The sequence below is a fragment of the Macrobrachium nipponense genome, chromosome 4 (genome assembly GCF_015104395.2).
Source record: "Macrobrachium nipponense isolate FS-2020 chromosome 4, ASM1510439v2, whole genome shotgun sequence".
Taxonomy (NCBI): domain Eukaryota; kingdom Metazoa; phylum Arthropoda; class Malacostraca; order Decapoda; family Palaemonidae; genus Macrobrachium; species Macrobrachium nipponense.
In genome coordinates this window covers 47,398,007-47,422,932 of record NC_061100.1, presented here as the reverse complement: position 1 = coordinate 47,422,932, position 24,926 = coordinate 47,398,007, and the positions used below count along the sequence as shown (strand labels likewise).

The window sequence follows — 24,926 nt, the reverse complement described above, 5'->3', positions numbered from 1 at the left end:
TGCAATTTTCGACAAATTGTCATTTTCTGTCGGGGACGACGGAGTCTATAGCTAAGTATATATCTGCCAGGTAAGTATGTATGAAACTTTATTGTGCAATAACAATATCATTTTTTTAATAATTACCTTAATATAATTTATCTAGCCCTAAATCCCCGAAAACCGCGCCAAAATTTACCACATTGGCAACCCTGTTACCTCCTATTCTGTCCGCCAGTTGGCAACACTGCCATTTGACAGTTACGAAACCTTCCCTTGAAAATCGATTGTTAATGAACACCCATGTTGTTTACATCACGATTTATTTTCAGCTCCTCGTCATGTACCTGTCGACAGCACCTTGGTTAACGGTGCGACAGATACCCCGTTGTGGCGAAGGCCTGAGAGGGTCCGGTCCAGCTAGGTGCCTGAAGATTCTTTACCCAGTGTGTCCTCTGTTAGTCCCGTAACAGTGCCAAAGGGCACTTATTTAGGAGAAAGGGGAGGGGTATTAATGTTAGACCTAAGACAGGTAGATGTCAGGATGTTACTTTGGGGGAAGCTTCACAGTTAGGTTCTGACGATGATGATGACGTGGATTCGTGTGATATTGTTTCTTTCAACGGCAGTCATGATGTTGAGTTCAAGAAACTTTTTAATTTACTTTTGAGTTATCTTCCTCAGTGAGGCCTAAAGAGCAGAAGCAGCCTCTGCCTCGCTGTATTACAGAAGGGATTTTTCGTGACTGTCCTTCCAGGTTGCAGGAATTTTTACACTTTCCCTTTGCTCAGAGGTTTGCAAGGGTGAGGGCGAACGTCGCTGCTAAACTTTCAAAGGTGATCAGAGAAGGGAAGAGGAAGCTCACTTCTCTTCTAGGACACCGGAGAGGTGTTTATCAGGTGGCGGATGATACTTCATTCTCTTGACCCCCCCAAACCAAATCCTGATTTTGTCTGACTTTTGGGTCAGCCTTTGCTTTCCAAGGCTTCGGTCTCGGTCTCACTCGAAGACTTTATTGCCATGGAGTCTGTTATGAGCTCCTTGCAGGAGGCTCAATCCTTCAACATGTGGGTCCTCGGAGGTCTTTTAATGTATGTCAAGGACTCCAGGATTGTTCCTCCTGATGCTCCTCTTTTTGAAAACTTTTGCCTGTCTATTTCCATCGCCTCTTTACACCAGAATTAGCTTGCTGCTTCTATGCAGGCCTTTCTCGTTTTCTCTAAGGCATAATCTGTATTTGTTGCAGTTACCCTCTTCTGTTTCGGAGATGCAGAGGAATTGTTTATTGTCCTCTTAACCTTTTGGCAATTCCCTTTTTGATATGTCTGTGCTTTCTGAGGTTTTGTAAGAACATCAAGGCAATGCCTCCTCCAAAGCACACTGGGTCTTATCAAGAGCTTTTTCCTTGGGTTTTCCTCCCATTTCTTCCAGGGGTAAGCGTGACTTTAGTGCCATATTTGCACCTTCAGCTCCAGCCCAACAACCTTCTTCTTCTGGCTTGTTTCTCCAGAGTATGTCATCTCAGGCTTCTGACACCTCGGCTTCCTCCTCTGGCGCTCGCTCTTTGAAACACGAGAGAGGTTTTTGGTGCGGATTTAAGGGCAGAGGAAGAGCTCAACCTCCAGGAGGTCCGTCTTCTTCTTCCTTGTCATTACCTCGCCCAGAGACCACAGTAGGAGCTTGTCTCTCTCGTCATTGGTCAGCTTGACAGGAATGAGCTGTGGATGCTTGGGTAGTGGAGGTAAAAAAAGGTAGGTTACAAGATCCCTTATGTTTTGAGACCGCCACTTTCCAATCGTCCTCTTGAGTTCATCAGTTATTCCCCTCACTTCATCAGGAGTCAAGCCTTGGAGAATTAGCTTTTGGCCCTCTTGGAGGAGGATGCCATAGAGCGAGCTCCTCCTTTCCCCGGGTTTTACTCGCGGGTGTTTGGTTCTAAAGGCATGAGGCACCTGGGACGCCATCATAGATCTTTCAGTCCTGAACAAGTTCATTCTAAAGTCCAAGTTCCAGATGGAGACAGTTCAGACCGTTCTTTCATCCGTCAGGAAGGGGGATTGGATGATTTCCATCTATCTGCAGGATGCTTATCTGCAAATCCCCACCCATCCGAAGAGCAGACCTTACCTTCGGTTTTTCACGGACTCTGGAGTTTTGCAGTTCAAGTCCCTTTGTTTCGGCGTCACCACTGCTCCACAGGTCTTTTCTCATGTGATGGCTCCTGTTTCAGCCATTCTGCATCGGTTAGGAGTAAGGACACTTCGGTATCTGGACGATTGACTAGACCAGGCCAACTCTCTAGAGAAATATCTCAGGTCGAGGGAGATAGTTCTGTCTCTTTGCGTCGAGTTGGGCATTCAGGTCAACTTTGACAAGTCCAATCTAATCCCTTACCACATCATGTCTTATCTGGGGATTGTTTTGAATCCCCAGATTTTGAGGGCGTCTCCCTCTCAGAAACGGATAGACAAGCCAAGTCTGGCTGAAGAATTTCTGTCCTCCGTAATGCAGCCAGTCTCTCTTTGTAGGACTCCTCTGGGTCACTTGTCATCCCTTAGAATGAGGTTCCTTCAGTCGACCCTTGGTCAGTCATGGGATTTCGTGTTTGAGGACACAATAGTCACCTCCTCTCCACAATGTCAAAAGGATCTCCATTGGTGGATGTAAGTTCACTGCCTCGAGTCGGGGACGTCTCTTCTTTCAGTTCCGCCAGACCTAATGTTTTGGTCATACGCCTCAGATCAAGGTTGGGGCATGCACCTGGGTTCCAAAGTCACTTCAGACCTTTGGTCAGGAGGAGAAGATCATGTCAATAAATTGAAGGGAACTAAGAGCAGTGTACCTAGGCCTTCTTTCCATTAAGGCTCAGCTGTCGGAGTCGGTTGTAGCGATCTTTGTCAACAACATCACAGCAGTCTCGTATCTAAGAAACCAGGGAGCTTCCGTTGGTTCCCCAGTTTATCCTGGGTCATCACAAAGTCTTAGCAGATGCCTTGTTGAGACCGAACAAAGTTCAAGGGTCGGAATGGACACTTTGCCAGGAAGTCTTTGACAGGCTCAGAAAGAAGTGGCCTGTCACAGTCGATCTGTTTGCCACCCCAAAGAATTTTCGGTGCCAGATCTTCTTCACCCCTTACCACAGGACTGGGAGGGTCTTCAAGCATATGCTTTTCCTCCGTTCGCTTTGGTGAGGGCAGTCCTCAACAAAGTGAGAACGACCAAGCGTCTGGATCTCACCCTGATCGCTCCTTTCTGGCAGCAGAAGGAGTGGTGTCCCAAACTACTGGAAGCACTAGTGGAACCCCCATTCGTCTGCCAGAGAGACCAGATCTCAAACAACCTCATTTTTACTGTTTCCATCAGAGGCTCCACATGCTTCATCTACATGCCTGGAGACTTAGGAGATTCTCCAAGCAGGAAGGGTTCTCCTCTTAGAGTGGCTCAACAGTTAGCTCTTGCCAGATGGCAATCAACTAGAGTAATTTATCAAGCAAAATGGTCGGTTTTCAGATGTTGGTGTAGGTCTCAGGGCCATTCAATTTCTAGACCTTCCTTACCAAAAAATATAGTGGAGGTCTCAGGGCCATTCAATTTCTAGACCTTCCTTACCAAAAATAGTGGAGTTCTTAGTTTATTTACATCACGACAGGGGCCTGTCATCTTCATGCATTAAGGATTACAGGTCGATGCTTTCATATGTTTTTAAGGCGAGGCTCCCTGAAATCTCTTCTTGTCATTAAAGATTTAATTAGATCTTTTTCCCTATCTCAACCCAGTCCACGGTTGTCTCCTCTGACATGGAACGTTAATAAAGTTCTTAAAGCCTTTAGGTTCCCTCCGTTTGAGCCTTTGAATTCGGCAGATTTTAGAGACCTCTCTTCTAAGACACTTTCCTTGTCTTTCTGGCGACAGCTAAGAGGGTAGGTGAACTGAAAGCACTCTTTTCTTGTGGCCAGATCTGGACAAGACTTGATTATGTCATACCTTCCCGAATTTGTCGCAAAGACCAAATCGTCTGATGATCCTGTTCCCAGGTCTTTCATTCTAAAATTAATGAGGAATTAGTTCTTTGCTCTGTTAGTGCTCTCTCATACTATTTACATTGCACGAAGAACATTCAGGGTTGTCTGTTTGCTTTACCTCGAAATGTCAAGAGACCTATGTCAAAGAATGGTGTATCCTTTTTCCTCAGAGAACTTATTGTTAAAACTGGGGGTTCAGGTGTCAGTGAAGGACAGGAGCCAAGAGCACACAGTATTAGATCAGTCGCTACATCGGTAGCTTTTATGAAGAATGTCTGTTGGCATTCTAATTCTGTTTTTGCAACTGTATGTGAGGGATTTATCTCTAGTTCTAGGTGACCTTCGTTCTTTGGGCCCATTGGTGACAGCAGGACAGGTCGTCGGACAGGAGAATTAGGTATTCATCCTGTTTTACGTTTGGTCGCTACCTGTATCTTATTTTTGTTGTATTTGTATTTTTTGTTTTTTGCATCATAACTTTTGTGGGCAGTTTTTGGTTTGTTTATAATGGGAATTAGGCAGTTAGGTATTTATAGGTGTTGTTGATGACATAAGAACTGGCCGCTTTGATGACTCATGCTGCTTCCATTGTCAGTCTGACATTGGACCAGTCACTAGGTTTAAGAACCACTGATCTTAAGTAAACGACATAATATGTTAGGTCTATGGTTTGAAAAGCAATGCATGTAGGGCTTTAGAGTACACTTTAGTTTTCAGATGTGTATGCCTGTTCAGCCTCCAGTGACTGTCATTCTACCCATGGGAGATGCCCCCATAGCATTACCACATATGCTTTTTCACCCTTTTTTTTTTTCCCAAGGAATTTTATGAGCATTTCTTTCAAGTGTAAGGCATATATGAAAAACCAAGGAAATCTTCATTCTCCAATTACAGTAAGAGAAAACTCTCATCACATACTGTTTCCATCATGTTATATTCTTGTTTTGTGACTCTTCCTAGAAAAAAACCATGTTTTTGTACATGAACTTTCCTGTCAGATATATACTTAGCTATAGTCTCCGATGTTTCCGACAGAATTTCAAATCTCGCGGCACACGCGACAGGTAGGTCAGGTGGTCTACCTTTCCCGCCGCTGGGTGGCGGGTGTATGAACCAATCCCATCTTCTAATCAGATTTTCTCTGTCGCTGGGATGGACAACAACTGTTGTGGGTTCCTCCTGATAGATTATTTCGTTCTCGCTTGCCTGGAGATCATTTTGGAATTTTTTGGTGACGTATTCGATCTGTTTGGCTTGGCATACGCTGTTTGTGGACCGTTTTTGACTTTGCTCTGATTTTGCTTTAATCATGTCTGATTTAGATATAGTAGTTAAGACACCTGTTATGTTTAGGGTATGTTCGGTTGAAGTGTGTAAGGTGAGGTTGCCGAAAGCTTCAGTGGACCCTCACACTGTTTGTATGAGGTGTAGGGGGAATGAGTGCTTGTTTATTAACCCATGTAAGGAATGTGAGGGGTTGAATGAGGATGAGTGGAAGGCTCTTTCTTCTTACTTAAGGAAGTTGGAGAGAGATAGGGTGCGCAAAGCTTCCTCTAGAAGCTCGAGTAGGTCTCGAGTTAGTGAATTAGAATCTGATCCTAACCATCATGTAGAAGTAGAACCTCCTTCCCAGGTTGCAGTCCCTGCTCCCCGCACCAAAGCCGAAGATTCGTCTTCGGAGGCGGCGGCTTTGAAAGCTACTATTCGTAACATGGAGCTGAAGATTCGCTCCTTAGAACAAGGTAAGAGTGGCAGTGTTAGTGATCAGTGCAGTGCCCCCAGTGTTGTGGAGGGGGCGTCTGACCGGCTCCGTAGTGCTTCCAGGCCTATACCTCTTCCAGACTCCCAGTTCCAGTGGAGGAGGAAAGTCGACAGCCGCAGGAAGGCTAGGGAGAGCCCCCACCGGTCAGGCATCCCTTCGGCAGAATCTGAAGAACATTCCCAGGCTGCCTCGGATCGTATCAAGAAGGAAATCCTTCGTCAATGCTTCTCCTCGTCTTCATCGCCCTCACCGAAGCGCGGCTGGAACTCCCCGGATGCTTCGCGCCCTTTGAAGAGAGCTTGGAAGGCGCCCTGCAGCTCTTTGGCTTCCAGCCCGGAAGTTTTTCCTGAGGAGCCCTCACTGGACGTGAAGAGGCCCAGAAGATCCCGTGACTGCTCTTCTACGCGCGCGCCTCACTCTGCTTCTTCGGATGAAGAGCCTGTGAAGTCTCCTACTAGAGTACTTGCCGGGCTCCAAGCGCAGATCTCGGCCCTTGCTGACTCCTTGGCTAGTAGATCTCGTAGAAGGAAGGATGTTTCGCTACCAGTCAAAAGATCTAGACGTCCTTCTTCTGAGGCTCGCTCTCCTCGACGTATGCTTTCTTCTCCGAATGTGGCGGATTCTGCCGAGCGAGGGGGCTCGCGTGAGTGGCTCCCCTCTCCTGGCTGCCTTCTCCTCGTCCAGGCGCCAGGCTTCTGGCAGGCGCTCCTTGGCTGGCGACGACTCTTCACCAGATAGGCTCCCTTCTTCCGGCAGACGCTCTTCACCTGTCAAACACTCGTCCTCAAGTGTGCGCCCTACCTTAGATAGACGCTCTTTGCAGAGCAGACTCCGATCTTCGACTCCTTCAAGACGCTCTTCGCCTCACCAACACCGAGAACCTCGCAGGCGCCTTTCACCTGGTAGGCGCTCGTCGCCTGGCAGCCGTTCTCCTCTCGATAGGGATCAAGAGCCTCGTAGGCGCCTCTCTCCTGTTAGGCACTCTTCTCCTAACAGGCGCCAAGAGCCTCGCAGGCACCATTCACCTGGTAGGCGCTCTTCGCCTGGCTGCCGCTCTCCTTTGGATAGGCATCAAGAGCCTCATAGACGCCTTTCGCTTGGTAGGCGCTCGTCGCTTGGGAGGCGCTCTGCTCCTGACAGCCGCTCTCCTCTGGATAGGCGCCAAGAGCCTCACAAGCGCCCTACTCCTAGTAGGCGCTCGGCCCCTAGTAGCCGCTCTTCTTGTGACAGGCGCCATGATTCTCGCAGGCGTTCTCCGCCCTGTAAGCGCCCTGCTTCTGGATACGGTTCTCCCCGTGGTAGGAGCCCAGACTCTCCTTCTTTCAAGATTTCTTCTAACTCGAAGCTGGAGTCCTCCCTCAGACAGTCCAGGCCTGATAGGCATTCTTCAATTTCGACTTGTCGATCTCCTGTTGACTTGACTTCTCCTGTACGACGACATGCATCAGCTAGACGCTCTTCTCCTGATAGGACCGCCTCTTCTTCAAAGGATCCTCCTCGTTCACCTTTACAAGAAGACCAGGATGGCTCTGACGAAGAAGCTAACAAAACGGCAGCAGTTTCTTCATATAAGAAACTTACAGAGTTATTGCTTCAGGAATTTGGAGATTCCCTTAGCCCTACCGCTCCTCCGTCTCCTCACTCGTTGTTTTTGACGTCCAAGGCAACGAAGGGATCCTCTTGTGTTAGGGTGAAGCCCACCTTATCCATGAAAAAGGCGCTTAGGAGCTTCGGATCATGGCTGCTCTCCAAAGAAGAAGCGGGGAGGACAATGTTTGCCTTCCCTCCGTCTAGACTGTCTGGACATACTGGCTTTTGGTATGAGACAGGAGAACCCTTGGGTCTGGGTCTCCCATCTTCGGCCGACTCGGACTTTTCGGCTTTAGTGGATGCTACCAGGAGATCGGCTCTTAACTCGGCTAAGACTACTTGGGCCATGAACGAGCTAGATCACATTCTGAAAGGAATGTTCAAGGTACTCGAGGTTTTTATGCATTCAACTTACCTGTCAAATATATACTTAGCTATAGACTCCGTCGTCCCCGATAGAAATTCAAATTTCGCGGCACACTCTACAGGTAGGTCAGGTGATCTACCGCCCCGCCGCTGGGTGGCGGGAATAAGAACCATTCCCATTTTCTAAGACAGATTTTCTCTATCGGCCGGGACATCATCATTGTTGTTGTTCCTTCTGATTTGATTTTTGTGTTTTTTCATCGCTATTGATCTTCTAAGCCGGTTGTTTTGGTGACGTATTGGATCTTTGGTTTGGCATACTCTTTCGTGGACTGTTATTTGGACTTGGTTTTTTGAATTTTCTCATAATGTCGGATTCTAGCTTTGCAGTTAGAAGACAGTGTGTAAATGAGGGATGCATGGTGAGGCTACCGAAAGCTTCGGTAGATCCTCACACAGTTTGTAAGGGGTGTAGAATGAATGAATGCTCTATATCTAACACCTGTGATGAATGTGTAGGTTTGAATGAGGAAGAATGGAAGAATTTAAATTCCTATTTAAGGAAATTGGATATGGATAGGGCTAGGAAGGCTTCCTCCAGAAGCGTAAGTAGGTCTCGTTCTAACGAGTCAATTAAATTAACACCTAAACCTAAACCTGTATCATCTTCCTCTTGTACTAAGACTGCAAATCCAGCAACAGAAATTGCAGATCTTAAAGCTGCACTGCAAAGGATGGAACGTCAAATGCTAACTTTACAAGGTAAGCACAGTGATAGTGATTTAAGTGTCCCTAGTGCAGTGGAGGGTGCGTCTGATCGGCTTCATCTCGCTCCCAGGCCTAGACCTCTTCCAAACTCACAGGCCCAGAGGAGAAGGAATGTTAAAAGCCTTACGGAGGTTATGGAGAATCCCCACCGATCAGGCGTCCCCTCGGCAGATTCTGTGACGACCCGAACTGCCAAGGATCGCTATCGAAAAAGCATCCTAAAACAGTGTTTTTCGTCTTCAGATTCTTCACCTAATGTAAGGGGCTGGAGCTCTGATGAACTGTCACGCCCCTTAAAAAGGAGTTGGAAGGCTCCAACGTTGAATTCAAGCCCAGAGCTTTTCTCCGATGGATCTCCATGCGAAAGGAAGAAAACCAAGTTAGTTCCTAAGCGCAAATCAGAGTCTAGACCTCCTTCACCTGCATCGGGAAAGGAAAAAGAGAATGCTGCTGCAAAAATCCTACTAAATGTACAGGAGCAGCTCTCCGCTTTAGTAGGAGTTTTTACGAAGGAGACTCCCAGAAGAAAGGACTCTTTCCTTCCGATAAAGAGAACTAAAGGAAGGAAAGAAGGATCTAACATAAAAGTTGCGGATTCTCCTCGGATGAGTGTGAAGAATGCGCCAAAAGCGCCAGCCTGGCGCAAATGCGCCAGATGCGCTAGAAGATCCATATGAGCCAGAAGCGTCAGATGCGCCAGAAGCGCCACCCTGCCGATATGCGCCAGAAGCGCCATTCTGGCGCAATGAGCCACGAGCGCCAACCTGGCGCAATGCGCCACAAACGCCAGCCGGGCGCATGAGCCAGAAGCGCCATCCAGACGCCAGAATATACGGACTTCTTCCAAAAGACAGTTAAACCAGGAGGATTTGTCTAGCTTTCGGAAGGATAAGCCCTTACCTGGCAGGGACTCTAGGTGCCGCACAGGCGGCCGTAGCCCTTGTTGGGATAGGGTGGGTTCCGTTGAGGGATAGGGTGGGTTCCGTTGAGAGCGATAGGAGAGGACATCCTTCCTCTGACAGGAGAGAAAGATGTCGCACAGGCGGCCGTCGCTCTTGCCAGGAGAAGGATAGTGTCGTGTTGCAGGATCAACCTATCTCTCGTAAGGATGCAAGTTGTCGCACAGGCTGCCGTCGTTCTTGCGAGAGTGGGGCAGATGTTGCAAGAGACTCATCTCCTATCGAAAACAAACAATCCTCTTCGGAAATGGAATTGGATTTGGAAGAAGTTTCGGATTCGGAAGATCATATGGCTCCAGGCTTGTCAGATTATAAGACGCTGACAGCCCTCTTACTTCAAGAGTTTGGGGACTCATTAAGCCCTACTGCTCCGCCTTCTCCGAGGTCTTTGTTTACAAGCACTAAGGTCTCGAAGTCATCATCTTTCATTAAGATGAAACCAACCATTTCCATGAATAAGGCTCTTCGATTTGTAGGAAATTGGTTTAAATCCAAGGAGAAGGCGGGGAAGACCGTCTTTGCCTGCCCTCCTTCCAAACTTTCAGGAAAGAAGGGAATCTGGTACGAGACGGGCGAATCACTGGGTCTAGCTCTCCCTACCACTGCCGAAGCAGATTTTTCGAATCTGGTGGACTCTTCAAGGAGACAAGCCTTGTCATCGGCAAAGATCACATGGGGGACTTCTGAGATGGACCATCTCCTCAAGGGATTGTTTAATGTCTTAGAAGTCTTTAACTTCTTAGACTGGTCCCTTGGGGTGTTGGCCAAGAAGACTCAAGAGAAGGAATCTCTTAGCCCAGAAGTCCTTTATAGTGTACAGTGGGGCCTCGCTTAGTCACGGATCAGCAATCACGGGTTTTCCTTGGACCACTTCTCAGTCTATACCTATCACTGGTATGAATCCCTGGTAGGCTAAGCCTCGTCCGGTTCCGATAACCAACAAATGCATGAACAGATTCACATTATGATATTAAATATTAACTGATATTAAAGGTAATAAAACCATTCTCACCTTATATATTATTGGCATGTCTTCATAATAGGTATGTAGCCTATTCATGGAATAATCCCACATCATTGACATCAACTTGTAGTTGAGCGGCCAGCAGAAATGTAAACATTGAGTTACACTTAACAGCACCTTTGTCATTCTTAACCTTTTAGAAACGTTAATAGTATTATTGTAATTACAGTAGTAATAACATTTAGGAAAACATTAATTTTCAATTCGAACTTCTTTATTGTTTTGGTATAACGTAATCAAACACGGCAGTCATACAAACGATAATTGTCATAGATTATCGTATTGTTGTTTGCGATCGGCGGCGAAGCTTAAGCGTAATAAAACCATTTTACCTTATGTATTATTGTCATAATTATATTCATAATAAAACGCATATCTTATATATTATTGGCATATCTTCATGATAAAAAGCTTCTTCAAGGAATAATTCCTTGGGGAATGCATTTTTCAAAAGACAAAAATACACTTTATATTTTTACAGCATGCAACGATTACTTTAGTTTGATGTGATTACATTAATATTACAGTATGGTACTCTAAGCAGTACAGTAACTATTTTTTTTTTAATCATAAATGTATATTCATTCACGAAAAAATACGTATGACCACCGTGACGTCACCAAACCTAGTCTCGTTCGTACACAATATGATAGTGGTTACACCGTTCAACAAACTACCGATGTATTTTTACGTAAGTATCCTCTAAATTCTGTCATAAATCACTTACTTTTTTGTGAAGCCCAAATGCTACGTATATCCCGGAAAATTAACAAAATCGCGAATTTTATCATAGAGCAAGATTCACTAATTACTGTGTTTTCTTCTTCTTTTCATAACTAAATGATTTTTAGGATACACTCATTTACAAATGTTCAAATACTATGAATGTAAATAGCAAATTTCTCTCTCTCTCTCTCTCTCTCTCTCTCTCTCTCTCTCTCTCTCTCTCTCTCTATCTCTCTCTTCTCTCTCTCTCTCTCTCTTTGTTTATCACTTGCAAGAAAAAAACTATAATACTGATCTATTATTATCGTAACAAAAGAACAAAAAGGTCTTTTATTCTTTCTGTGATTTACGAAACTGCTTCAATACAACTTTTATAGTTGACTCAATGATTATCACATTATAACAGTATACAAGAGAATATCTTATCACTATCCATGTTTCATTTCTTATCACCATAAAAATATTTCAAATACAGATTTCATCATGTATTTCTCGAGCTAAGCTAGTATCAGTACGCTCGTCCTAAGCTGGTCTCTCAAGCTATTCAACAGTTACTCTCTCAATAAAATATGAATTACTGAATCATAATACCATAAACTATTATGTACAAAGTTAATGATAATAATAATTCCATTAATAAATTCATTTCTTTTGGCAACTAAATTGTTTTCCAAAATAATTCTTTCGGTAATAAACGTCCATCAGCTGATTCTAAACGTAAACAAAAGACAAAACTAGATTTTTATTGCTGTATTTTGCTGTTTATACATTAATATTATAGTTGGGTGCTGTAATCTTTACAGTAAATCATGTTTTTTTATCATAAATATGTTCATTCACAAAATAGATATACTATATACTTTTAGTTTGGTGCAGCAGCCAAATCATGAAAATGGAAAGGAATTGTTAGGTAATATACTTTTGTTTGCTGATCTGATGAAGGGGAAATTGAAGATAGGAAAGAATAACTTTGAAACTGTCTTGAATTTAGTTTAAGGTGATAGTTGAAGACATATTTGGTGCTTGAACTAAAGTAGGCAGTTATAAACATTGAAATAGTGGTCTTGGGTGGGTTAATTATTAAAGTAGGCAGTTTAAAGCAATTTTTAGGGGTGGTATCAGGATAACACGGGTATTTACTTATCACGGGGGGTTCTGGGCCCTATCCCCCGTGATTATCGAGGCCCTACTGTACTGTCCTGCATGGACAAAGCGGTTCAAAATGGATCAGGAGAGGTGGCCTCGCTTTTTGGAACTGGAAATTGAAGAAGAGAGTCTTGTTTAGTTCCTTTCTGACGAAAGCAGTTACTCCTATCCAGAGGTCATCTCTTCTTTATGCTCCTCTTTCGGATCAATTGTTTCCTGCACAACTAGTGAAGGACATATCACATTCTTTGACGGAAAAGGCCACGCAAGATCTCTTGGCCCAATCTGCAAAGAAATCAAGGACCTCTGTTCCTGTAAAGAGAGAGACTCGTACTCCTCAACAGCCCTTTCGAGGGAGCTCCTCTTCCAGACCCTCCTTTAAGAAGAGAGGAATACAGAAGAGAGGTAAGTCTTCACTCAGACCTATCAAGAAAACAAAATGAGACTCCAGTCCTTCAAGCACCGGTAGGGGCCAGACTTCGGAAATTTTCCGAAGAATGGACTCTGAGAGAGGCAGAAAGATGGTCCCTTTCAGTGGTAATGAAGGGATATCTGATCCCCTTTCGAGACAGTCCTCCCTTAACAACGATCCCGAGGGAACTGTCAGCCCAATACAGGGACCCTGCCAAGAAAGAAGCATTATTGCAACTGGTAGAGCAGATGTTGCAAAAGGAGGCTATCGAATTGGTTCGGGATCCGCATTCCCGAGGATTCTACAACCGTCTTTTTCTGATTCCGAAATCCTCGGGAGGGTGGAGACCGGTCCTGGATGTGAGCGCATTGAACCGATTTGTAGAGAACACAAAGTTCTCTATGGAAACATCGAAATCGGTTCTTGCGGCTCTTCGTCCAGGAGATTGGATGGTCTCCTTAGATCTACAGGATGCTTACTTTCATGTTCCCCTGCATCCATCATCGAAGAAATATCTTCGATTCATGATGCAGGGAAAAGTATTCCAATTCAGAGCCCTATGCTTCGGCCTGTCTACGGCCCCTCAAGTGTTCACGAGACTAATGACGAATGTTGCGAGATGGCTACATCTAGAAGGGATAAATATATCCCTTTACCTAGACGATTGGCTAATAAGAGCAAAATCGGAACTTCAGTGCTTGAAGGACTTGGAGAAGACTTTAGAGTTGACAAAATCTCTGGGACTACTTGTGAACCTCGAGAAATCACAATTGATCCCCAGACAGAACATAGTCTATCTGGGGATACAGATGAATTCTCAGGGTTTTCGGGTGTTTCCATCGCAAGAGAGAATTGCTCGAGGCTTAGAAAAAATCTCGAACTTTTTAGGGAAAGAACGGACCTCGGCGAGGGAATGGCTCAGTCTGCTGGGCACCCTTTACTCGTTAGAGCAGTTCATTTCCCTAGGGAGATTAAATCTCAGACCTCTGCAGTTTTATCTCAGACAAATGTGGAGTCAAAAGACAGGAGACCTGTCAGACTGTTTTCCCATTCAATAGGGGATAAAGTCCAACCTGAAGTGGTGGTTAACCCCATTAATAAAGAACGAAGGGGTGTCCCTCTTGATTCGGAACCCTCACCGAGTGTTGTTTTCCGATGCCTCGGAAACAGGTTGGGGAGCAACACTGGGCCCAAAGGAAGTGGCAGGTACTTGGACCAAGGAACAGGCTACACTGCGCATCAATGCGAAGGAACTCCTGGCTATTCATCTAGCCCTGGAATACTTTGAAGCGGAAGTCCGACAATACCATAGCTCTGGCTTACATCCGGAATCAAGGGGGCACTCACTCTTTCTCACTGTACGAAATAGCGAGAGATCTATTGACCTGTACAGAGGAACGGGGCATAATTCTGCGGACAAGGTTTGTTCAGGGTGTAAAAAACCTAAGGGCAGACAGGTTGAGCAGAAAGAACCAAGTACTCCCGACAGTATGAGTTATATAATGCTCTCATGCCTTCGAGAAGCGCTTGAAGAAGCATTTCTTTATTGATGAACGGAGCTTACTCAGGAGAAGATGGACGAGTCGGATGGGAAACATTTTCTTCGTGTTAGAAGTTGTTTCCCTAAATGGACTATATTACGTCTATAGTCTTTTCCATCCAAGAAATGGAATTAACATATGACATGGTGCCGGGTTACATATTAGAGGCATCAATGTTCTGGCACATAATCTGAAAAAAGTTACAAGAAATTTAGGTAACTGGTTCCAGCCAGAAGCGCTAGCTTGGCGCTAGGCGCCAGAAGCGTTAGTAGCGTCAGCCTGGCGCAAAAGCGCCGGAAGCGCCCACCTGGCTCAGGGCGTTTAAAAGCTCCAGAAGAGCCAACCTAGCGCAATGCGCTAGAAGCACCAGAGGTGCCAATCTGGCGCAATGCGCCAGAAATGCCAGCCAAGATAATTTCTCAATTTAGCGAGTCATTAACCTATGTGTCCAATAGCCTCTTTGACAGCAGGCTCGGTAACGGCAAGATTCGTTCCTGATCTCGTTCCCCGTTTGATAGAAAAGCGGTCGAGCCCAAGGAAGGATGAATGATTTATTTTAATCACTTAAGCCAATTCCACAGCTCTCTCATATCTCAAGGAGCATCGAGAATCTCTTTTTTCGCCCCTGTTCGAGTTATCAAAGAGAAACTATGTGGAACAAGGACTCGGACGTAACGATCCTTAAGGGGTTCGCTGCAAGATGTTGCATGTCAGTGAGAACCTTCTAGACAGACGATAAATATCAATGTCTTGTCTAAAATATTTGTAAAGTGAAAACCTGCGAAAAGTTTTCCTCATAAATCTCTTCGCAAGGTGAAAGACGAACAGGCTTCCTCTAGACTGCGTCCTTATTCTCGAAATAAGAGTGGTAGTATTATACGCCATCTTAGTTAAAAGGGGGAATAAACTTTAGTCTTTGTTCCCCTTCATATAAGACTCTTAACAAATATATTAAGGTAAAGGAGTGTCAAAAGAAAGGATAGTACTTTATACCTCATTTTGGCCTTAGAGAAGTTGGATTCACAGAGATCTCGTTCTTCCCAGAGCATGCTTCGGGAAGTTTTTCCAAGGCATCTGTTATAAATGGACCTTACCAACCTCTCCACCATGAGTCTGTCTGTGTGCAGACTTACCACATGTGGACAGGAATGAGAGGTTTTCTCAAAGTAAATGGCAAGAATCATAGCCAAGGCATAGAATTGCTGCAGATGGTGCCAGATGGAATGAGGAGACTGTCCTCTTCCAATACCTCTGTGAAACACATAACGGTTTTTTCTTCCCTTCCAGAGGGAAGAATCACCTTGGTTTTTTTTTTTTTTTTTTTCTACTATCAAAGAATGCAGTAAAATGCTATACTCTGTCTCTACAAAGGGAATAGAGATAGCAGAGGATTTATATCTTCGGGATCTCATACGATACCTCAATATGACAAGAATAGGATATCATATACTTTGAATGGGATAATTGTTTATGTGGCCTCAGATTCCTTGTTCCAACAACATGGAACTGCTCCTCATAAAACATCTTTGAGAAAATTTCTCTTGGTCCTAAACTACCAAGAAGACAATTGGATTTTTTGTGCATTGGAATCTCGCATCAGTTTCAATACAGACTCGGCAATAGGTTCTGACCAGCATAGTATGTCTGGCAAAAGAACTAAAACCTTCTATTCCTGACTCAACGTTTTCAGATGGAAGTTTCGTTGTCCGGGAAAGGGGGCGGGCGGGCGGGGGGGGGCGCTTACGTTTTCATCTACAGATGAAGAGATGGGTTTAAATGTTTTCCGACGGAGTCTTTAGGATGCGATGAGAGCTTGAAATACTTCTCAGAAGGTATTCAGAGGGATACAATAAGAGCTAAGAAATCTAGGGTCCGCCCAATTTCAGCTCGGAGTCTCCTTCGACTTCCAGACTCCTTCCCTTCCTTCGGGCAAGGATAGGGAAGATTCTGCAACGAGAAACCTCATCAACATGTAAGAAGAGATCTCAATAGCAACGGAAGTACTCACGAAGGTTCCTCCTAAGAGGAAGACTCTTCTCTCTCATATTTTTAGATATCCTATCGTCTACTGGATGTAACTGATTTAAATCACCTCCCCTAGCCAGAGGCCAAAAGCTAAAGAAGGGAAGAATTTCTTCCACTCTTCTCCATTCTCCTGATAAATTTGTATTTGTTCAGGACATTCAGACAATGTAACGCCAACCAGGCAACTAATGCCAATTCAGGTGAAAATACGCCGGAGGCAGACAGTTTCAATGAACACTGTCATTGTCGGATGCGGAGAAAGAGCGGGCTTCCAACCTGGCGCAGATGCGCCAAAGGCAAACAAATCGGCCAGAGAAGAGGGTCCGATGGGGATATTGCCAGACAGCCTCGAGACTTTACCATGCTTGAAGCTCCAGCAAGTGGGGAGGAGCCAGCCAGGCGTCAGGCGCCAAAAAGAGCCTGCCTTGAGTTAGGCGCGAGGCGCCAGCCAGGCGCAAGACGCCAGCCAGGCGCGAGGCGCCAACCAGGCGCAAAGCGCCAGCCAAGCGCTAGGCGCCAGCCAGCCAGGCGCGAGGTGCCAGCCAGGAGCGAGGCGCCAGCCAGGCGCCAACTAGGCTCTAGGCTTCATCCAGAAGAGATCCATTTCAAAGAAAGCACTGGTTTTCTTTGAAAAAAGTGTGAAAGCACTTCATGAGTAACTTGATGATTCCTTCAAACAGCTGAGAATTAAAAGGACATGAAGTGCGAACTTTTATGAATTCTTGTTCTTTCCTAACAATATGTCATGAGAACATATTAGCTGTCTCTTACGGGAGATGCAACTCTGTGTTGACTTACCATTACACGAAGGAAGTCAAGTTGACCTATGAGAGATCCTTCTCTCTTGATTATACGTGTCTACGGATACGTTGCTGGGATAGGGAGCCGACACTGATCCTTAACTAGTGAGTTAATTTTTTATTTGTTAACATAGTGTTTTTCTTTGGGTTGTTTGAAAGGAGTTTGGGGATAACTTTTTCAAATTAAGCACAAACCCTCGTGTTAGGATCAGGTGATCGGGATCGGTGTTGTGCTCCTTAATTATGCCACCAGGCACAGGTGTATTGTCATGTAAGTGGATAAGACCCCATTGACAAAAGACCATTAGATTCTGTCGAGTAAGTGGATAAGACCCCATTGACAGATCTACAAGAACTCTTAGCCATAGGTCACATCCTCGCTGAGGCTCTTGAGACGAAGCAGACTCCGAGCAATAGCTAGGAAGTCAACCCTTCGTCTAAACACATAGGAACCAAGGTTTTATTTATTTATTACCTACAACGTATGTTGTTTACTGGTCTATTCAGTAACTAGCTGTCTCTTACCCTCCTCCAATGGTGTGAATCAGCTATGTATATATCTGACAGGGAAGTTGAATGTATAAAAATGATATTGTTATGATATAATAAAGTTTTATACATACTTACCTGGCAGATATATACAATTAATCGCCCACCCAACCTCCCCTCAGGAGACAAGTGGAAGAGAAAATCTGATAGAAAACGGGAATGGTTCCTATTCCTGCCACCCAGCGGCAGGCAGGTAGATCACCTAATCCACCTGTAGCGCGTGCCGCGAATTTCAAATTTCTGTCGGGAAGACGGAGTCTATAGCTATGTATATACGTATCTGCCAGGTAAGTATGTATAAAACTTTATTGTATCATAACAATATCATTTTGTTCAGGTAGTAACTGAAATGTATTGTAATTTGTACATAGGATAGCTGATAAACTGCTGATAGAATGAGTTTGGTTTTTTCTCAAGAGGCTAAAATTGGCTTTTCCTGTTTGTTGCAAATTATTTAATTTTTTTTTATTTTTATTCATGGCTTTCAGGGGGTGTTAATGACAATTTGTTTCTTCTTTCAGGTTGTATCAGTAAATCTGGACATTCAGCAGACTATAGAAAATAAAGGACTGATTAATGACTGCTGCAGATCTGTCTTATGCCAACAAGTTTATTCATAGTAATAATCATTCATTATTAAAGTAACTCCGGATTCAACTTCAGTGAACTCCATCTTTGGACATCTAGTAGGGTAAGTTTTCAGTAAAATTTCGTGACTATGAAAACCAGTAGCATAGTTTTTCTTTGAGGTTGTCAAAACGTTACATCCTAGGGGCATGTATATTAGCAAAATTAATGCAAGATTTTTAACATATATCTATGATATACTTCATTAAAGCAATTTACCTTAATAGCAGTAACATGGTAGAGAATACTCAACAAAGGTTAGATAATTTGCTAGGAACAAGTCAAGAGAGTAAGTTTGATGAACAATATATACAGCATTTTACTTTTAGAACAGTTGCAACATCATCTTATAGGAAGGTAACTAGACCAAGAAATCTTTGTTTTATAACAAACTCAGTATTTACATTAACCCATATTCATGGCTTATACACCTCATTACTGATCCAAAAGCGGACACACTGTTAGGCCAATAGAAGCATGATCCATGCCCCTGTGGATGCTGGGTTGCAGGCAGGGAGGAGCACCTTACTTACTGTATGTCTAGCATGTCATCAAGAAGCCATGTATTGTTAGATTTTATCATTCCAATTACTTCCCTTTAATCTCAGCTTTGACTTGTGTTTTATCATCTGTTACTTGCACTTTAAGGAAAAAAATATACATCATAAGATCATGGACTTATTGACATTTGGCTTTGTTTCTGACTGGTGGGGTTTTCACTACTCTGTTCCACCTTATTCATAGTGCAATTGCTGTATCCCTTTGCATGCAAGAGGGGTTAGGAAGTAAGAAACATGTTTAATCAAAATTCCTGTTATCATCACTATTCAATATATATCCAGTGCTATATAGGTTTTGTACAAAATCATATACTATTATATATATATACTGTATAATTTATCTGCAAGGCAAGCCTATCTGTAGTATATCCCAGACAAATTTTGTCTTCTTATGGATGTTCATCAATTTTGCTAATTCTGTTATTAAAAGCTTGTTAAGGAAATAGTTAAGTAGTGGCAGATATGTGGAGGGTTTGGGAGTAACACCCATTCTGGACTGCCAACCATCACTTTTTCTTTGCCCTGGATAATGAAAAAGTCTATGTAGCTATTGGACTTATTTTTCAGTAGGACTATGGGAGATTTTCACTCTTGATTGTCTTTTAGGTTAAGACTGGCTCTCTACAAAGGTTTTGACCATCATTGCTTTTGACCTTGTTTACTAAAGGAAACTTGGTGACAGATGAGTAGGTTGTACCATTACCACCCCTCCTCCACCCATTACTACTAAAATTATTGCCAGCTCCAAGATCATAAAAAATAATCATAACTAAATGAAAAGATAGAACAAGAAAACCTCAATACAGTTGATTGCTGTATTGTTGGGGATGTTTACCATAACCCCCCATGAATAGCTAAAATCTGCAAATACTTGACACCCCTCAAAAAATGGTTATAACTGCCTATTTTGATAGTTCAAACACCATAAAATCCTCTAAATACATGAATATTTTAACAGTTTTACCACAAAAAATACATTTAGTCAAAAATTATGTGAAAATACAGTAATTAGTGAATATTTCTCTATTGAAAATACCAAAAATAGGCAAATCTTCCACAAATAATTTGTACTATTTATATGTTCCATAGAAAAATCCACAAAACCAGAACCACAAATATGTGGGGGTTGAATGTAATTATGTTACCTGAATGAAAGAATAAAATTTGTTGATATATATCCATTCATCCCACTGCTGAAACCAATGTAGGGAACTTTTTATTATTTATTTATTGTTTGTTGTTTTCATTGCCAATGCAAAGACACACATTATTGTTATCTTAGTAATGTTTGTTATAGTAACGTTTGTTCATGAAACTTACCTGTCAGATATATATATATATAGCTGTATTTTCTGAAGTCCGACAGAATTTCAAAAACCTCCGGCACACGCAGTGGTCGTCCAGGTGGTTAGTACCCATTCCCGCCGCTGGGAGGCGGGTATCAGGAACCATTCCCGTTTTCTATTCATAATTTTTCTGTCGCCGGTACTGGAAACACCTGTTTCCAGTACCTCTGTCTTAGGATTTTGGAAACTTCATTGCCGCTAAGTATCCTGATTGTCTTTTGATTTATTTACTTGGATTTGTGGCTAGGCATACGCTATCTTAAATTGATTTGAATTTGATTCATTTTTGCATAAGATATCTGAATCTAGTTAGGTTAGTTTCAGAGGGTGTTGTCTGCAAAGATAGGGTGTGGCTACCGAAAGCTTCGGTAGATCTGCCCTTAGTATGCACGAGGGGTATGGGTCTTGCTTCTTTGTGGAGACTTTGTCTAATTCCGTAAGAAAGAAGTATGATTCGTATGTACGCAATTATTCAGTAAACAAAAGTCAGGGTAGTGAACCTGCTAATCTACCTGTAGACTTCTTGCCTAACTCTGTAGTATGGCCTACGGGCTATGAATATGTCTGCGAGAGGTGCTCGCTCTCCTTCATTGTTGTGAAGAGTGCTACTTCTGTAAGTGATACACCCTGTAGTGTTGCCTTCAGGCCCTAAAACAGTGTCTGGAGAGGGTATTGCCCTTTCTCTGATACTCTTTCGATTCGTAACTTAGAATCGAAAGTGCTTGCTTTAGAGAGCAAAAGTGAAGTGGTTAAGTGCAGTGACAGTGCCCCTTGTGTAGTGGAGGGTGCGTCAGATCGGCCTTATTTCGCCTCTAGGCCGGGACCTCTGCTTGACTCCCAGGAACAGGGAGAGAGCATGTCGAAAGCCGAAGGAGGGTTACGAGGAACCCCCACCGATCTGACGTGCCTTCGGCAGACCTGAAGATACTCCCAGGCTGCCAAAGTGCGTGCATGTGCACGAATCCTGAAGGATTGCTTCTCGTCCTCCGAAGCGTCCTCCCTGCGCAGGGGTTGGAGCTTTCGGAAGGACTCGCGCCCTCTAAATAGAAGCTTTATAGAGGAGGACGCTTCACGTTTCTCTCTCTCTCTCGTCATGCGTTTCAGTGAGAAGTAATAAGGCGAACGTCGCCTGAACATGTGTACGTCTTTCCACCGAGAAATACGAAAAAGAAGTCGTAGTAGCAGGAGGCTTTTGAGCACGGACGTCCGAGCTTTGTTCTGTGAGAATAAGAAGGCGTTCCCTCGCCCCTCGTATTCTTACACGATCAACCCTTCTCCTGAGACTGCTTCGTGCAGTCGGATTTTTCTCCGAGATGTATCTCGCTCTTCCCTGAAGGCAGTTTCTCTCGCTTGTTTTGACGCCTGTCAGGAGCGTGACGCTTTTCTGCACGCTTCTTGGGACGCTCGGATGGACGCCAGGCGCGCGCGGGTGCACGCCAAGCGCGCGCCAGTGGACGCCGAGCGCGCCCCAGTGGACGCCGAGCGTGCACCAGCGCACGCCAGGTGTGTCGCCTGGCTGAACGTTTCTGTTGAACTCTTCAAGCTCTTGTTTCAGATTTGGGCCTAAAGAATTTTTACCTCTACCTTCGGTGATACCTTTTACCTCACCTGCAAAGAATGTGAAGTAAGCAGTGCTTCGGAGGAAGCTTAAAGTGAACAGGCAACTTCGTCTTCGAAGCCCAGCAAGACATCGGGTTTCGTGAATTCAAGAGGTCTCTGTCAATTAATATTGCTTTTCGCAAAGGTGGATGGAGTTAAGGAAAGCTCAAGGGAAGATCTCGTTTGCTCTACCGCAGTCAAGACTTTGTGATAAGGCAGTTACAGGTTATGTAAAAGCTCGACGTCCTGCACGTCATGACGCTCGACTACGTTCGGTAGGATTCTTGCAAAAGCACTCATCAAGAGGACGCTCTTCAGGAAAGTGCAAGACAGGACTTCCTTTGCCGTACTGCCAATAAATTTAAGTTGCAAGCTTTTTAGTCCATCTGAAAGGGCTTTTCAGATGATAGATTTTGTTATTTCTTAAGTTTGGGACTACGCTGCCGTCGGTCCTACCTGCCGAAAGCCCAGTCTCTTATCACGATTCTTGCCCCTTCCTCGATGATACGGGAATGGGAAAAATAATATGCTCGACTTCCTGGATTACGTTTTGTCAATTCAGTGACTTTCCCCCATTGACAATATACTATCGTTTTGTCAAGTAAGTGGGTATCCCCTCATTGACAAAATATCTCTTTGTCCCGTAAATGGGTTAGTACTCATTGACAAACATCTCAATAACTTCATATTGCGTAAGCGGATAAGCTCTTTTTGACAAGATTCGTAAGAGCCCTCATTCATCATTCGCAGACTCGTACAAGTAATAGACTTGTAGACTACGTCGATGAACGCTTATGTCCAATAACATAAGAAGCTTGAGCTATCCGCTTCGATTCTCTAAGATTTGTTCAATAAACTTGCCTGTCAGATATGTATGTAGCTGTGTTTCCGAATTCAGCTATAGATATGTCTGCCAGGTAAGTATGAACAAACTTTTATTGTATCATAACAATTTCATATTTTGCCTTGCGTTATTTTACTACTGGTTGGTTCAAGTCATATACGCTTGCTGTAGTTATTTCTTCGAATGACAACCGAGAGGTCTATTGTCTTTTATTTTAAGGGCATTTAATCGTTACTCCCTGCAGCCTACCAGGAGTTTCCGATTTTTCTTTTACTGTTGTATGATAGTGTTATGACGACACAAACGCACTTTTATATTTAGCGCCTTCTGTTTCCCTTAAATATACCAGCTTGAGAGTCTCTTTCTGCTCAAAAATAACGGTCCTATTTCTTCGTAGAATAGAGTAGCCGGCAACCCACGCATAACGGTAAGAGACGACGAATGTAAGCTGCTGCTGTCACTGTCCGCTCCAGTCCAACCGAGCCAGTCCCAGCTCGTTCGCTGTCATGCGCGGTAGGTTACGTCTCTCTCTCCTGCGGGATTGACTGACTAACCGTATCTCTGTGCTGGCGGTTACGTCTCTCTCTCCTGCGGGATTGACTGACTAACCGTATCTCTGCCCTACAATCACGGACTTTAGCCTAAGATTGAGGGGATTTCTTACATGGATGAATAAACATTGCATTCATTTTGCCTTACTATGTTCAACAGAGATATCTCTTAATCCTTTCGGTGCTCGTTACCGCACGGTATAGGACTACGAGCCTACCGCAACATTGCACTATTATATGCTCTCCTGCTTAGGCAAAGTGCAGCCTTATTAGGGAAGTAAGCATACTCGGGGTGGGAATGGATGAGCTTCCTGGGGACCATTTCCTTCCTGAAGAAGTTTGTTTCCCTGAATAGACTGCAATTCAGACCTCTACAGTTTTTTTCTACCGGGAAACTGAAATATTATTAAAGATCTAGGAATGATTCTGAACATCTCTCAGTGCGTCAAGTATCACCTGAGGTGATAGAAAGAAGGTGCCGTACATTCTGGAAGGGTTTTCAGATGTCCTGGATCATAATCTGAAAGAAGTAGAAGCAATTCGGTCGTCCCTCCAGTCCTCAAAACGAGTTTTTGGAACCAGTGGTCCAGATCAACTCTGATATTCCACAGCTCTCTCATATCTTAAGAAGTATCTTCTCTCGGTCCCTGTTCGAGTTTACGAGAAAGAGCCTATTATAACAACAGGCGTAGAATGTAAATGTAACGATCCTCTAGAGGTTCGTTACAGGATTGCAAAAGTCCGTACGAATCGTCTCGATCGACGGCAGCAACTACTGACTTCAGAGTGGAATCTTTCTTTAAAAGTATGTTGAGAGTTGTGGAGACTTTAGGGACGTCCTTTCATTCATCTCTTCGCTATGTTGAGGACGAAGAGGCTTCTTCTTCTTTGCTCCCTTATTCTCGATCCAGGATCGGTACCATTAAACGCCATCCTATGATATTGAACGGGGATGGATGTTTAGTCTCTTTTCCCCTTTTTCAAACGCTTAGGAAATGTAATAAGATGATTTATGACGTCACAGGGAGCGACAATGACGCTGATCGCCCCATGTTGGCCTTCAGGATCCTGGATTCACAGAGGTCACGTCCTTCCTAGTTCACTTTCCAAGGACCTTTTTCCGAGAGAGTCGGTCTACTCTAACTCGAAAGGTACCTATAACCTCTCCGCTCTGAGGTCTGACTACGTTCAGACTATCGAGATGTTGACAGGAATAAGATTACCGTCTTCCCTTTCCGTCTGAAGAATGGGATAAGCTGGCAGTCACTCATTAAAGAATACGCAAATATGTTGTTGACGGCCTTTGGGCTCAGAGATTTGCTTCTGTCAAACAACAAAGCCCTTCACGATCTTTGAGTTCTGTGGAATCTCGAAACTCGCTCACCATCTACTTTTTGTCTCACCTGTTTTCTCGGAGTCAGACACTCGTGCGAGATCAGGCGACATATAGTAGCCCTGAGTTTCTTGTTGACGAAGTCGGTTGCGTTTATACACCCCCGATGATCGTGTAACATGAGACCAGGTCGGACTGTCAGGCATTCGTCCTTCGGGACTGAATCGCCTTTTTGCTTCTCACTCCTTTCTCCTGGCACCAGAAGCTCGAGTCAGGAGTTGCTCAGGAGTTGATTCGCTGACGTCGTTGGGTTTCGTTGATACACCCCCCAAGGTTTGCTTAGATTGAATCACCCAGGCAGTCCAGACACTCATCCTTCAGCGAAGAATAGTGCCTT

The 24,926-nt window shown here is 44.1% G+C and overlaps 1 protein-coding gene and 1 pseudogene across 3 annotated transcripts in view; both read left to right on the top strand.

Moving 5' to 3' along the window:
* Positions 1–18,289, top strand: part of LOC135211352 (uncharacterized) — a 34,924-nt pseudogene extending 16,635 nt beyond the window's left edge.
* The window catches only part of LOC135210912 (oocyte zinc finger protein XlCOF6-like), a 95,773-nt gene continuing 89,030 nt past the window's right edge, over positions 18,184–24,926 (top strand). For all 3 annotated transcript variants that reach the window (XM_064243862.1, XM_064243863.1, XM_064243864.1), the window contains exon 1: positions 18,184–18,360. The gene's annotated coding sequence lies outside the window, so the exon portion shown is untranslated. The remainder of the gene's footprint in view (positions 18,361–24,926) is intronic.